At 41.7% G+C, this 13,664-nt stretch overlaps 1 protein-coding gene across 2 annotated transcripts in view; it reads left to right on the plus strand.

Annotated features, from left to right (window-relative positions):
* Positions 1-13,664, plus strand: part of LOC120931479 (nuclear receptor ROR-alpha) — a 637,829-nt gene that overhangs the window by 361,843 nt on the left and 262,322 nt on the right. The gene's annotated exons all lie outside the window — the stretch shown is intronic.

Raw genomic sequence — 13,664 nt, forward strand, 5'->3', positions numbered from 1 at the left:
TACAATACAATTCAATACAATAGAAATCAGAGGGTCCTGCTGGTTAACCACTTAAGACCCGGACCTTTAGGCAGCTAAAGGACCTGGCCAGATTTTGTGATTCGTCACTGCGTCGCTTTAACTGACAATTGCGCGGTCGTGCGACGTGGCTCCCAAACAAAATCAGAGTCCTTTTTTTCCCACAAATAGAGCTTTCTTTTGGTGGTATTTGATCACCTCTGCGGTTTTTATTTTTTGCGCTATAAACAAAAATAGAGCGACAATTTAGAAAAAAATGCAATATTTCTTTACTTTTTGCTATAATAAATATCCCCCAAAAATATATAAAAAAATATATTTTTCCTAAGTTTAGGCCAATACGTATTCTTCTACCTATTTTTGGTAAAAAAAATCGCAATAAGCGTTTATCGATTGGTTTGGGCAAAATTTATAGCGTTTACAAAAATAGGGGATAGTTTTATTGCATTTTTATAAATATTTTTTTTTTTTACTACTAATGGCGGCGATCAGCGATTTTTTTCGTGACTGCGACATTATGGCGGACACTTCGGACAATTTTGACACATTTTTGGGACCATTGTCATTTTCACAGCAATCAATGCATTAAAAATGCATTGTTTACTGTGAAAATGACAATTGCAGTTTGGGAGTTAACCACTAGGGGGAGCTGAAGGGGTTAAGTGTGACCTCATTTGTGTTTCTAACTGTAGGGGGGTGTGGCTGTAGGTGTGACATCATTGATTGTGTTTCCCTATAAAAGGGATCACACGATCGATGACGCAGCCACAGTGAAGAACGGGGAAGCTGTGTTTTCTCACAGCTCTCCCCGTTCTTCAGCTCCGGGGACCGATCGCGGGACTCCAGCGGCGATCGGGTCTGCTGGTCCCGCGGTCACGGAGCTTTGGGCCGGGTCGCGGGCGCGTGCCCGCTACACTCACGGCTGGGCACTTAAAGAGGACGTACCTGTACATGCTTGTGCCCAGCCGTGCCATTCTGTGGATGTATATGTGCAGGAGGCGGTCCTTAAGTGGTTAAAGCATCCAATCTAAAGCCTCATGCACACGATCAGATTTTCCGACGGAAATTGTGTGATGGCAGGCTGTCGTTGGAAAATCCGACCATTTGTATGCTCCATCAGACAATTGTTGTCGGATTTTCCGCCAACAAATGTTGGATAGCATGCTTTAAAATTTAAAATGTGTGTTGTCGGATTATCCGATCGTGTGTACAGAAGTCCATCGGACAAAACTCTAAAGTACAAACACTCATGCGCAGAAGCAATGCTAACCATAACACAACATTAGCAGAAGTTGCCCAAATGGTGGCGCTAAAGAGCTGAAAAACCACGTAGTTTTGTGTTTGTTGGCCGACAATTCTTTGCCGTTTGTATGCAAGACAAGTTCGTGGCCAATGCCCTTCGGACAAAAGTCCTACGCTTTGTCCGTGGAAAATCCGATCGTGTGTACCAGGCTTAAGAGCGGGGGAACCTACGGTAGTACATGTACAAAGAAATAGAAGAGTGTTTGTGTGCTTTATGAATGGTGTTTTCTCGTCATAGCTGTTGGTTAATGAGTACCTTTTCTCACTGGAACACTGAGCTCTCGAAAGCTCTGTACTAACGATCCGATTATCGTATGATCGTCTCGAAAGCGGCATGTTTCGTACGATTTTCGGATCGTGTGTACGGGGCTTAAGATGGTTACATTTTTTTTTTCTTAGAATAAGCGGGGCCAACATTTAAATTTGAAAAAAGTAGAGGTTCTGTCTATACAAACCAATCAGGTGTTACCTTCTAGATTCATGAAATGCAAAAAAAAAAATCCCATATTTTAAAGATACTGATCGACTTTAGTGGCAATTTTGAGAAATGTTTGCATTATTTGTTTCACCCAATCACTTGAACTATAATCTTTTGAAGGTATTTTGAGACATACACATAAAAGGGATTGCTGATTCACATCAGCACCAAGCTGCAACGTTCTGCTTCTGGTGTGCGCTGTGTAAGAACAGTGAGGAGTGGTGCACTAGGGGTTATTTACTAAAAGAGGAAAGTGCAAAATCTGGTGCAACTCTGGATAGAAACCAATCAGCTTCCAGGTTTTATTGCCAAAGCTTAATTGAACAAGCTGAAGTTAGACGTTAATTGGCTACCATGCACAGCTGCACCAGATTCGGAGTGCGCCTGCTTTAGTAAATCTTCCCCAATGCGTTGTTACAGTACATTGTACTTTTATTTTTTGTAACTTTATTTGAAGTATCACAAAATGTGGTGACTAATAATATGATACCTGCATCATTTTATCACAGCACACACCAATGCAACACAATGATGGGATCCTACCCTATTCCAAGGGTCTCCAAACTGCGGCCCAAGGGCCAGATGTGGCCCTTTGCTAGCCTTTATCTGCCCCTTGGGGCTCTGTTCCTCCCATTGATATGAAGCACTATTCCTCCCACTGACACCAACAAGTGGGCACTATTTCTTCCACGGATTTCAATGATGGGATACTATTACTCCTACTAATAGGGGCACTACTCCTCCTCCTAGTAACCACAAACTTTGAGGCCATCCTTATTCTCACCAATGCTGGTCCCGGGACATTTTCTGCCCCTGCTGGCCACAATCCGGCGCTCCTAAAGTCTGAAGGACAATAAACTGGCCCTTTCTTAAAAAAGTTTGGATACCCCTGCCCTATTCAGGGCAAGGCTTTTTACCTTGTTTTTGCATTGTGGATGCATTAGCCAATTCTGCTCCACTCAGCACAACACTTCTGGTGTAGACCGTCCTTAAAGCGGAGTTCCACCCAAAAATGGAACTTCCGCTTTAAGGGAAGGTGACCCCCTGACATGCCACATTTGGCATGTCATTTTTTGGGGATGAGCAGATGCCCTCTTTTTAGAGGCACCCAGCTACCACTTCCTCCTGGGGCTCTGTGGCGCTGGAAGGAAGTTCACCTCTCCCCCCTCCCTCTCAGCAATCATCCGGGACACCTCACAGGTCCCAGATGACTTCTCAGCCAATCACGGCACGTGGCTCGTGCATGCGCAGTGCGTGCCCGGCTGTGAAGCCACAGCCAGGCGCCCACAGTCACAATGCCGGAGCCGCAGACAGGAGAGGGAGATGAGCGGGGCTTCGTATGCCCGCATTGCTGGAACCTGAGTGTCCACTTTTTGTAGCTGCTGACTTTTATATTGGTGGAACTCAGCTTTAATGTAAATAATCTTAGTAGCATGTGTTAATGTTTTAAAATTCGAATTTATGTGTCTAGTTCATAATTATATGCAGTACACACACACACATAGCCGTCTTTTCCGCAGGGCAAAAAGGGGCAGCTGCCCAGGGCCCTGTCAATCTTTAGGGGCCCAATTTAAGCAGAGCTGCCCCTTAAGCCACGGTCCGCCCGTCGCCTGACTGCACTTTCTGCGCACAGAAGCCGGCACCCGGCCGGGCCTGGCATCGGCGCACTGTGCAGTCTCTGCTGCTGAATATTTTCTCTAGCAAGGAGCCAAGAAAATGTTTGCCCAGGGTCCAATCCATATTAAAGATGGCCCTGCACACACACCTAGGCAGCCATATTTGTTCATTACATGTGCAGGGTCTACTTGTGCTTTTTAGTGCTGCACATTGCTTGAACGTTGCTAATCATCTCACTGCAAGTCTACTAGACATGGTCTACTATATTGAAAACAAAAGACTCTTTGATGTTATGATGTGAAACCAGCATAGTGCTCCTGATAGCTAGAAACCATGTGATTTTACTAGGCTTTAAATTAGATGATGGGATTTAGGGGAAGCATTTTTTATTTATGGCAAGAAATTCATTTGCGTATATTTTTAATAATGGGTCCACATTTTTTTAAACTCTGGAAAATCCCCTGTGCCTGCCTGGGTTTCCTCCAAGTATTTCAGTTTCCTCCAGCATTTCAAAGACATGCTGGTAGGTTAATTATCTCCTGTCTAAACTGGCCCTAGTATGTGTATGTATGAATGAGTGCGGGAGCTTAGACTGTAAGCTCCTTGAGGGCAGGGACTAATGTCAATGTATAATAAATATGTGTAAATTATAAGTTCAATATATAAGTGCAATAGAAGTACCTGTAATAAATAAAATAAATAAACATATATCATTGGTTCCAACAAAAAAGAATATCATATTTCTGTGAAGTGTGAAGAGTATGGTTAGCTCATGGGCTTTTTAGTGTGTTGGTTTCATATAGGTTATGTGTGTAAATGTTAATCTATTCAGTTGGTTCTCATACATAATAAACATTCACATTTTAAGCATTCAAGCATGTGGCAAGGCAGAATTTATCAAAAGCACACAACATAGAGGTCTCACATGTGGTCAGCTTTACAGTCGTGACAATTTTATCCTAGCAACAAAAAGTGTTACAGGAAATGATTGTCTACATTTTGCATGTATGGGTTAAGTATTCTGTTATGTTCTTTCTGGCAAGGTCCCCTCTCGCGCTGTTCCAGTGACCCAATTTTGTAGTACTTTGAGAAAAGACGCACAGTGAGCAAGAGGGGAGAGGGAGAGGCTGGAGTATGAACTCAATGTGATCCCTTGCTGGTCCTATAAACGCAGACGACATTATGTAATCAGTTTATGCCGCATCTGAATTCTAAGAATGAGGCATCCACAGGCACTGTTCTGACTTTGGAAGATTGTGGGAATGGAAAAACAGTTATTCCTTTCTGTCATGCTAATTTTGTTCCGGTTTAGTGGTTGGGAGGAGCGGAAGGACTCAAAAGGGAAAGGCCATTGGAGGAGTGTTTAGACATTCGTAGACATTTCAAGCTGATGTAATAGGGGAAAATTGAGTGAAGTCAAGAGAGGAGCTACTGAGTAATAAACTGTTGATTTACCAAGAATGATAGGAACCTGCTATACAGTCACTTGAGGCGATGTAATTGGGAATAAGATTGGGGTTAACAAAGACAATAAAATGAAAAAAAAAATACATAACATAAAAAATGAACAAAGCATATCCTTCTATAGTGTGTACTATCCTTAATCCAAAGCATCAAGTTGATTTGGTCTCCTTTCTCCTCCCTCTGTTACCTGCATTAATCACTTCTGGTATTGGTATTGCCCCATCTCCCCCTCCAGCACACAGCAGGTGATTGACAGCCATGCATGTTTCCCTATAAGACTGGTGTGTCCTTTCCCACTACTCATGTCTCAGATTACACTCAGCACCCTGCTCTATGTTGTGCAGTGTGTGACATTAGATCCTCACACCCAGGACTCAGTCTTAGTTCACACTGGTGCGATGCGGGGAACCCTGCTATTAAGCCCAGGTTCACACTGGGTACGTTTTGCTTCGATTTGAGATGCGATTTCACATGTGAAATCGCATCTCAAATCGGCGGCATTTTTCGGCAATTGTCGGCAATGACACCGTCCTAATCGGTGCGATGCCGCATCTGCGGCGCTGCACCGATTTAAAAAAGTTGGCTCCTGTACTACTTTTTGCGATTTCTGGCCGCGATTTACATTGACATCTGTGCAGAAACCTGCACAGATGTCTCTTACATCGCGGCCGAAATCAGGACTGCCGGCGGGAGTGAAATCGTGCGAGTTCATCTGAACTTGCACGGCTTCACTCCCGCAGCCCAGTGTGAACCAGGGCTTAGTGCCGGTTCCCGCATCGCACCTGAATCAAAAACTGGTTCACACTGACATCTGCGAACTGCAGGGGGTGTCAATGTAAGGTTAATGACACCCCCAGATCGGTTCGCGGATCGCAGTGCGGACTGTCAAATTTTGCTGGAATCGGTCCGACGCCATTTTGGTGCGAATGCGATGTGATTTCAGCCATACTGGTTGTATGGCTGCATTTGCATCGCACAGACATAGCATAGGATCTGCACAGAAATGTGGTGCAAATCACATGCAATGTCTGTGATGGCACAAGTGTGAAGAATTTCAATCTGTACGAAGAAGCCATTACAACAGTTAGCAGTGGCACATTTCTTGCACAGACACATACTTATTCCTATATGGATAAGTACCCCCTAGTGTGAAAAAATAGTACTTATAGTACTCAATAGTAGTTACTAAGTAAAATGAACAGTGTGCAAAAATCCAAATGCAACCATGACCAAGCTAAAATTTGTTTTTCACTAATGATCAATTAAGCAATTTAGTGATATTCAACTTTTTCACTGGTTTTTGGTATGTATTTTTGTGTCTTCCAAAGTCTGACAATCCTAAGCAAAACATTCAGAGAAAAAATGATACAGCAATAGGTAGTGGCTTTAACAAGTGGAGAGAGGAGAGTAAAGACATTTATACAAAAATATCTGCAGGTGCATCTCATAACATTAGAATATCTTAAAAAAGTTAATTCATTTCAGTGATTTAATTCAAAAAGTGAAACTCATATATTTTATTTAGATGCGTTACATACAGATTGATATATGTCAAGCATTTATTTCTGTTAATTTTGATGATCATGGCTTACAGCTAGTAAAAACACAAAATTCTGTATCTCAAAAATTTTGAATATTACATAAGACCAATAAAAAAAAAAGAAAAATGTAATACATAAATGATGGCTTACTGAAAGTACAGTATAGTATGCACTCAATACTTAGCCGGGGCTCTTTTTACATGAATTACTGCATCAATGTGGCGTGGCATGTAGGTGATCAACCTGTGGCACTGCAGAGGTGTCATGGAAGCCCAGGTTTCTTTGATAACGGCCTTCAACTCATCTGCATTGTTGGGTGTGGTGTCTCTCATCTTCCTCTTGACAATACCCCACAGAGTTTCTATGGGGTTTAGGTCAGGCGAGTTTGCTGGCCAATCAAGCACAGTGATACCATGATCATTAACCACTTAACCCTCGGACCATATTGCTGGTCAAAGACCAGAGCACTTTTTGCGATTCGGCACTGCGTCGCTTTAACTGACAATTGCGCAGTCATGCGACGTGGCTCCCAAACAAAATTGGCGTCCTTTTTTCCCCACAAACAGAGCCTTATTTTTGTGGTATTTGATCACCTCTGCGGTTTTTACTTTTTGCGCTATAAACAAAAATAGAGCGACAATTTTGAAAAAAATGAATATTTTTTCTTTTTGCTATAATAAATCCCCCAAAAATATATAAAAAAACGTTTTTTTCCTCAGTTTAGGCCCATACGTATTTTTCTACATATTTTTCGTAAAAAAATCACAATAAGCGTTTATTGATTGGTTTGCGCAAAAGTTATAGCGTTTACAAAATAGGGGGTATTTTTATGGCATTTTTATTAATATTTTTTTTTTACTAGTAATGGCGGCGATCAGCGTTTTTTTTTTTCGGTACTGCAACATTATGGCGGACACTTCGGACACTTTTGACACATTTTTGGGACCATTGGCATTTTTATAGCGATTAGTGCTATAAAAATGCATTGGATTACTATAAAAATGCCACTGGCAGTGAAGGGGTTAACACTAGGGGGCGGGGAAGGGGTTAAGTATGTTCCCTGGGTGTGTTCTAACTGTAGGGGGGGTGGACTGACATGGGGAAATTACTGATCTTCTGTTCATACATTGTATGAACAGAAGATCAGCATTTCTCTCCCTGACAGGACCAGGAGCACGGGAGTGGGGGCGAGCGGGGGGCGCGTGCGCGCCCCTATTGGCTGCTGGGCGAGGTCACGTAAAGCTACGTGCTCTCGCCCAGCAGAGCCGACCTGCCACCGTAGAACTGTGGCGGCTGGTCGGCAAGCAGTTAAACCAGGTATTGGTACTTTTGGCAGTGCCTAGTCCTGCTGGAAAATGAAATCAGCATTTCCATAAAGCTAGTCAGCAGAGAGAAGCATGAAGTGCTCTAGAATTTCCTGGTTGACGGCTGCGCTGACTTTGGACTTAATAAAACACAGTGGACCAACACCAGCGGAAGACATGACCCCCCAAACTATCACTGACTGGAAACTTCACACTGGACCTCATGCATCTTGGATTCTGGGCTTCTCCACTCTTCATCCAGACTCTGGGAACTCGATTTCCAAATGAAATGCAACATTTTTAACAGTTCGTGAATACTTGAGGAGCCAAATCACCTGAAAGAAATGCTTGAAATTAGGGCTGTGGAAATTAACTATTAATTCATCGATTAATCTTTAGTTTTTTTGATCGATCAAAAATGTTTTAATCGATCAAAATTATTTTGATTTGTACTCACCTCTCCGCCTGCTTCAGGGAGTTCCGTCGGAGATCCGGTGACATCACAGACACCGGCGGGGCTTGCCGTGTCCATCTGAAGGGCTCCTTTGCTGTGCCTTCATATCTGCATGTCGGCGGGACCTTACTATCTGCCACACACAAGGGCTGTTACACTTCCCTCTATCAACCTGGGATTCTACAACCATCCACTGGGAGTTGTGACAGTCCCCTTCACGGGACATCTACATGCCGACGGACTGATGTTAACTTCTCCTCATCTGGATTCAGCAGTGGTATCGTTGTACACATTTTTATACCAGTATTATACTTAGCTACATGTTTTTATGACTGCTTTTGGTACCGTTTGGTATTACTCGAACCGTTTTACAGTTTATGTAGCTACATCAATTTTATCTCCAGTGCAATATTTTTTTTGTTACCTACTTGAAGACTATAAAAGTTTTAATGCTATTCCCATTGAGCGCTGCCTTTGTGTGTTTTTTGTATCCTGCTATCCATTTTTCCAGTGGTTGGTAGCTGCACTGGGAATTAGCCTGCAAGGAGATCAGCTAAAAGTAGTTGGATTTGTATGTGCGTTACAATTAATCGAAATTAGTCGATTAATCAATAAAAAAAAAAATGATGAATCGAACAGAAAAATTTTGATCAGTAACAGCCCTACTTGAAATATATCACTCTGTGTGTAACGCATCTATAGAAAATATATGAGTTTCACTTTTTGATTTGAATTACTGAAATAAATTAACTTTTTGATGTTATTCTAATTTTATGAGATGCACCTGTATGTAAGATATACATTTTCTAATCTACGTAGAAGAGTTTAAAAACCCTTGACAACTGTCTGACAAGTGAACTATACACAATTTATATTTTAGGAATTTTTTTAGAACATCTTATCCCTTTATTTGATGCATTTCTATATTACTCTTGCAGATTTCAGTAAAGCCATTTGAGGGCTGTGAACGGGTTAAAAGTTCTGAGGGTGTGTGGCATGGTTCACATTTGAAAGATGTGTGATGTAAGACCCTTTGATGGTGTTGTGCTTGACATCCCCAGTACATGTTAAGCGAGAGATACACTTGGCAGAGCTCAGGAAACCAGAGCCAGGTAAGCACACACTTTGCTTGAGGTTTCTTTTTGTGCAACAGGAAACCTTCTTCTCTCGCGCACAAAGAGAAAGTATGGGATTTTTTTTTTCTGCCTCATGCAAGGAAGATTTTGTAAGAGATGTCTTACTCCTGGTAGCCCAAGCCTTTTATCAGAGGAAGATTTGAGTGGAAACACAGCTGAAGTAAAGTTAAATACTGTTTGTCATGGCTTAAGAGACCTCTAAAAACCATCCAAATCAAATAAATCTTGACTGGCCATGAAAGCCTGTGGTCCACTGGGTAGGCGTGTCGGTGGTTTTGCTGACCAGAGCAATATGGTTGGCTGCTTCTGTACTTGTGATCTCAGCGTCTAGACCAGAGCAAGGCAACCTGCGTCTCCAGCTACAGTAAAACCTCTATTCCCAGTTCCTTCTAAAAATGCATTCATCGGGAATTGTAAGCTGGGATTTGTTGTTCCTTAAATGTTGGAAATGTGCTTGTTCAGCCTTGATCTTGCATTTCTTGCTGTCTGTAATATTTGAGAAGGGCGGTGTCACTACAGGATGAGGTTTGGATCAAAATGTGCTAGGCAAACAAAGTAAGTGTTCTGAGCATGACATGAAAAGTTAATCGCGCTTTAGTCCCAAAGCTGATGATTTCATTTGGCCAAAAATACAGTTAACAATCTGGTAAATCAGTTTTACTTAAAATAGTCTTTGAAAGCACATAGCTTTAGTCATTCGCTCATAGTATACATGCAGAAGATATAGGCTGTCCCTTATAGTATACATGCAGAAGATATAGGCTGTCCCTTATAGTATACACACAGAAGATATAGGCTGTCCCTTATAGTATACACACAGAAGATATAGGCTGTCCCTTATAGTATACATGCAGAAGATATAGGCTGTCCCTTATAGTATACATGCAGAAGATATAGGCTGTCCCTTATAGTACACACACAGAAGATATAGGCTGTCCCTTATAGTATGCATACAGAAGATATAGGCAGTCCCTTATAGTATACACACAGAAGATATAGGCTGTCCCTTATAGTATACATGCAGAAGATATAGGCTGTCCCTTATAGTATACATGCAGAAGATATAGGCTGTCCCTTATAGTATACACACAGAAGATATAGGCAGTCCCTTATAGTATACACACAGAAGATATAGGCAGTCCCTTATAGTATACACACAGAAGATATAGGCTGTCCCTTATAGTATACACACAGAAGATATAGGCTGTCCCTTATAGTATACATGCAGAAGATATAGGCTGTCCCTTATAGTATACACACAGAAGATATAGGCTGTCCCTTATAGTATACATGCAGAAGATATAGGCTGTCCCTTATAGTATACACACAGAAGATATAGGCTGTCCCTTATAGTATACATGCAGAAGATATAGGCTGTCCCTTATAGTATACACACAGAAGATATAGGCTGTCCCTTATAGTATACACACAGAAGATATAGGCAGTCCCTTATAGTATACACGCAGAAGCTATAGGCTGTCCCTTATAGTATACACACAGAAGATATAGGCTGTCCCTTATAGTATACACACAGAAGATATAGGCTGTCCCTTATAGTATACATGCAGAAGATATAGGCTGTCCCTTATAGTATACACACAGAACATATAGGCTGTCCCTTATAGTTTACATGCAGAAGATATAGGCTGTCCCTTATAGTATACATGCAGAAGATATAGGCTGTCCCTTATAGTATACACGCAGACGATATAGGCTGTCCCTTATAGTATACATGCAGAAGATATAGGCTGTCCCTTATAGTATACATGCAGAAGATATAGACAGTCCCTTATAGTATACACGCAGAAGCTATAGGCTGTCCCTTATAGTATACATGCAGAAGATATAGGCTGTCCCTTATAATATACACATAGAAGATATAGGCAGTTCCTATAGTATACACACAGAAGATATAGGCATTCCCTTATAGTATACACATAGAAAATATAGGCAGTCCTTATAGTATACATGCAGAAGATATAGGCAGTCCCTTATAGTATACACGCAGAAGATATAGGCAGTCCCTTATAGTATACACAGGGAAGATATAGGCTGTCCTTTATAGTATACATGCAGAAGACATAGGCATTCCCTTATAGTATACATGCAGAAGACATAGGCTGTCCCTTATAGTATACACAGGGAAGATATAGGATGTCCCTTAAAGTAAACACAGGGAAGATATAGGCTGTCCCTTATAGTATACATGCAGAAGATATAGGCAGTCCCTTATAGTATACACAGGGAAGATATAGGCTTTTCCTTATAGTATACACAGGGAAGATATAGGCAGTCCCTTATAGTATACACAGGGAAGATATAGGCAGTCCCTTATAGTATACACAGGGAAGATATAGGCTGTACCTTATAGTATACACAGGGAAGATATAGGCAGTCCCTTATAGTATACACAGGGAAGATATAGGCAGTCCCTTATAGTATACACAGGGAAGATATAGGCAGTCCCTTATAGTATACACAGGGAAGATATAGGCTGTCCCGTATAGTATACACAGGGAAGATATAGGCTGTCCCTTATAGTATACACGCAGAAGATCTAGTCAGTCCCTTATAGTATACACGCAGAAGAACCCAAAAGAAAACACAAGTGCTGTAAATCAATGCCCAGCAGTGCTACCAACCAGTGTCCATCAGTGCTGCCAATCAGTGCCCATCAGTGCTTTCTCCTCAGTGTCACCTATCAGTGCCACCTACCAGCACCTATCAATGTCCATCAGTGACACCTATTAGTGTCGTCTATCAGTGCCACCTATCAGTGCCGCCCATCAATGCAGCCTCATTAATGCCTCCTCATCAGTGCCCACCAGTGCCGCCTCATCAGTGCAGCCTATCAGTGCCACTTCATCAGTGAAGGAGAAAAATTACCTGTTTCCAAAATTTTACTACAAACTATTAAAAAGTTTTGTGTTTTTTTTTTCAAAATTTTCAGTCTTTTTCGTTTATTTGGCAAAAAATAAAAACCCAGTGGTTATTAAATACCACCAAATACCAAAAGAAAGCTCTATTTGTGTGAAAAAAATTATAAAAAATTATTTTGGGTACAGTGTTGCACGACCGCGCAATTGTCATTCACAGTGTGACAGCGCTGAAAGCTGAAAATTGGCCCAGGCAGGAAGGGGGTTAAAGTGCCCAGGAGGCAAGTGGTTAAAATGCATTTGCATACAGAAAAATGCAAAAGTTTTGCCACATCAGAACGGAAAAGTGACATCTATGACATCACCGCCCCTCTTCTTCACCCCATGCAAACAGAGAAGGCCTTGCATTCATTGAGAAAGATTATAGGCTTGGTTGAAGTTTCCGTTTTTTAGAAGCCATTCTCGGAGATCTCCAAATGACTCTTTTGGATTGCCAAGGCATTCCTTATAACCTCACGAGGCAATATATATTACTGGCAGAGCAGTATGTGTATGATAGAACACTTTGCAATACAGAAACGTGTGCATAGCAAACCAGTGTACTGTATATATGAGTACATTGAAGATTACTGTGTTCAATATTGCAGCCTCTGGTTAATCCTTGTAATTTTCTCACAGGAGATTCAGCATGAAAGGGAATAATAAAAATCTCCAGAGCTAGAGTATTATATTGAGCTGTAAAATGCTCATGAAAAATAAATGGATCAGACATGTCTGCATTAACTACCTCCTGCTTTAATGTCTGCATTGCCTTTTTCACTCTTTGCTAGTTAAGCTTTTTAGGCTTAGTTTTCATCAATGTCCTTATGGATATAGAAAGTTTGACCCATTGTAAGGTAAGATTCTGATCTGTTTTCTTGTGAAGAGCTGGTACCTGGCAGAGACTTGCCTATCCCTGCTTTTGTAGACCTTTATTGATCCTAATTGACAAAAAAAAAAACCACACTGAACTCCCATGGACCAATCCAATGCAGAGCCTATTATAATTTTAGAACATGCTGCCAGATGGAAGAGATGATATGGGGCAGATGCAGACAGAGGTTCTCCTGTTAGTGGCAGAAATATTTTAGGGGGGCTTAGAAGTGTATACCTCTTTTATCTTTTGGGGAAATGGCGGGGAGTTGAGAGAGATTACTGCTACTAACAGGGGTACCTTTGATTTTGTATACTTTTAAAAGGGGCCACGACTGAAAAAATGGTTGAGAAACCCTGGCCTAATACATACACTGCAGCCACTTAGAGACAGGGCAGCCATCACAAATTTTGGGGCCCCTTACACAGCTTTAGGCAGGGCCCCCCTGGAGCAGAGAACCAGAGGGGGGTGCTGACGGAAAAAAAAGAAGTGTAATCTCTTCTCTCCTGACGCAAGATAATAAGCAGGGGGGGGGGGACCATCGGGCCCCTTACAGGTGTA

The sequence above is a fragment of the Rana temporaria genome, chromosome 3 (genome assembly GCF_905171775.1).
Source record: "Rana temporaria chromosome 3, aRanTem1.1, whole genome shotgun sequence".
Lineage (NCBI taxonomy): Eukaryota > Metazoa > Chordata > Amphibia > Anura > Ranidae > Rana > Rana temporaria.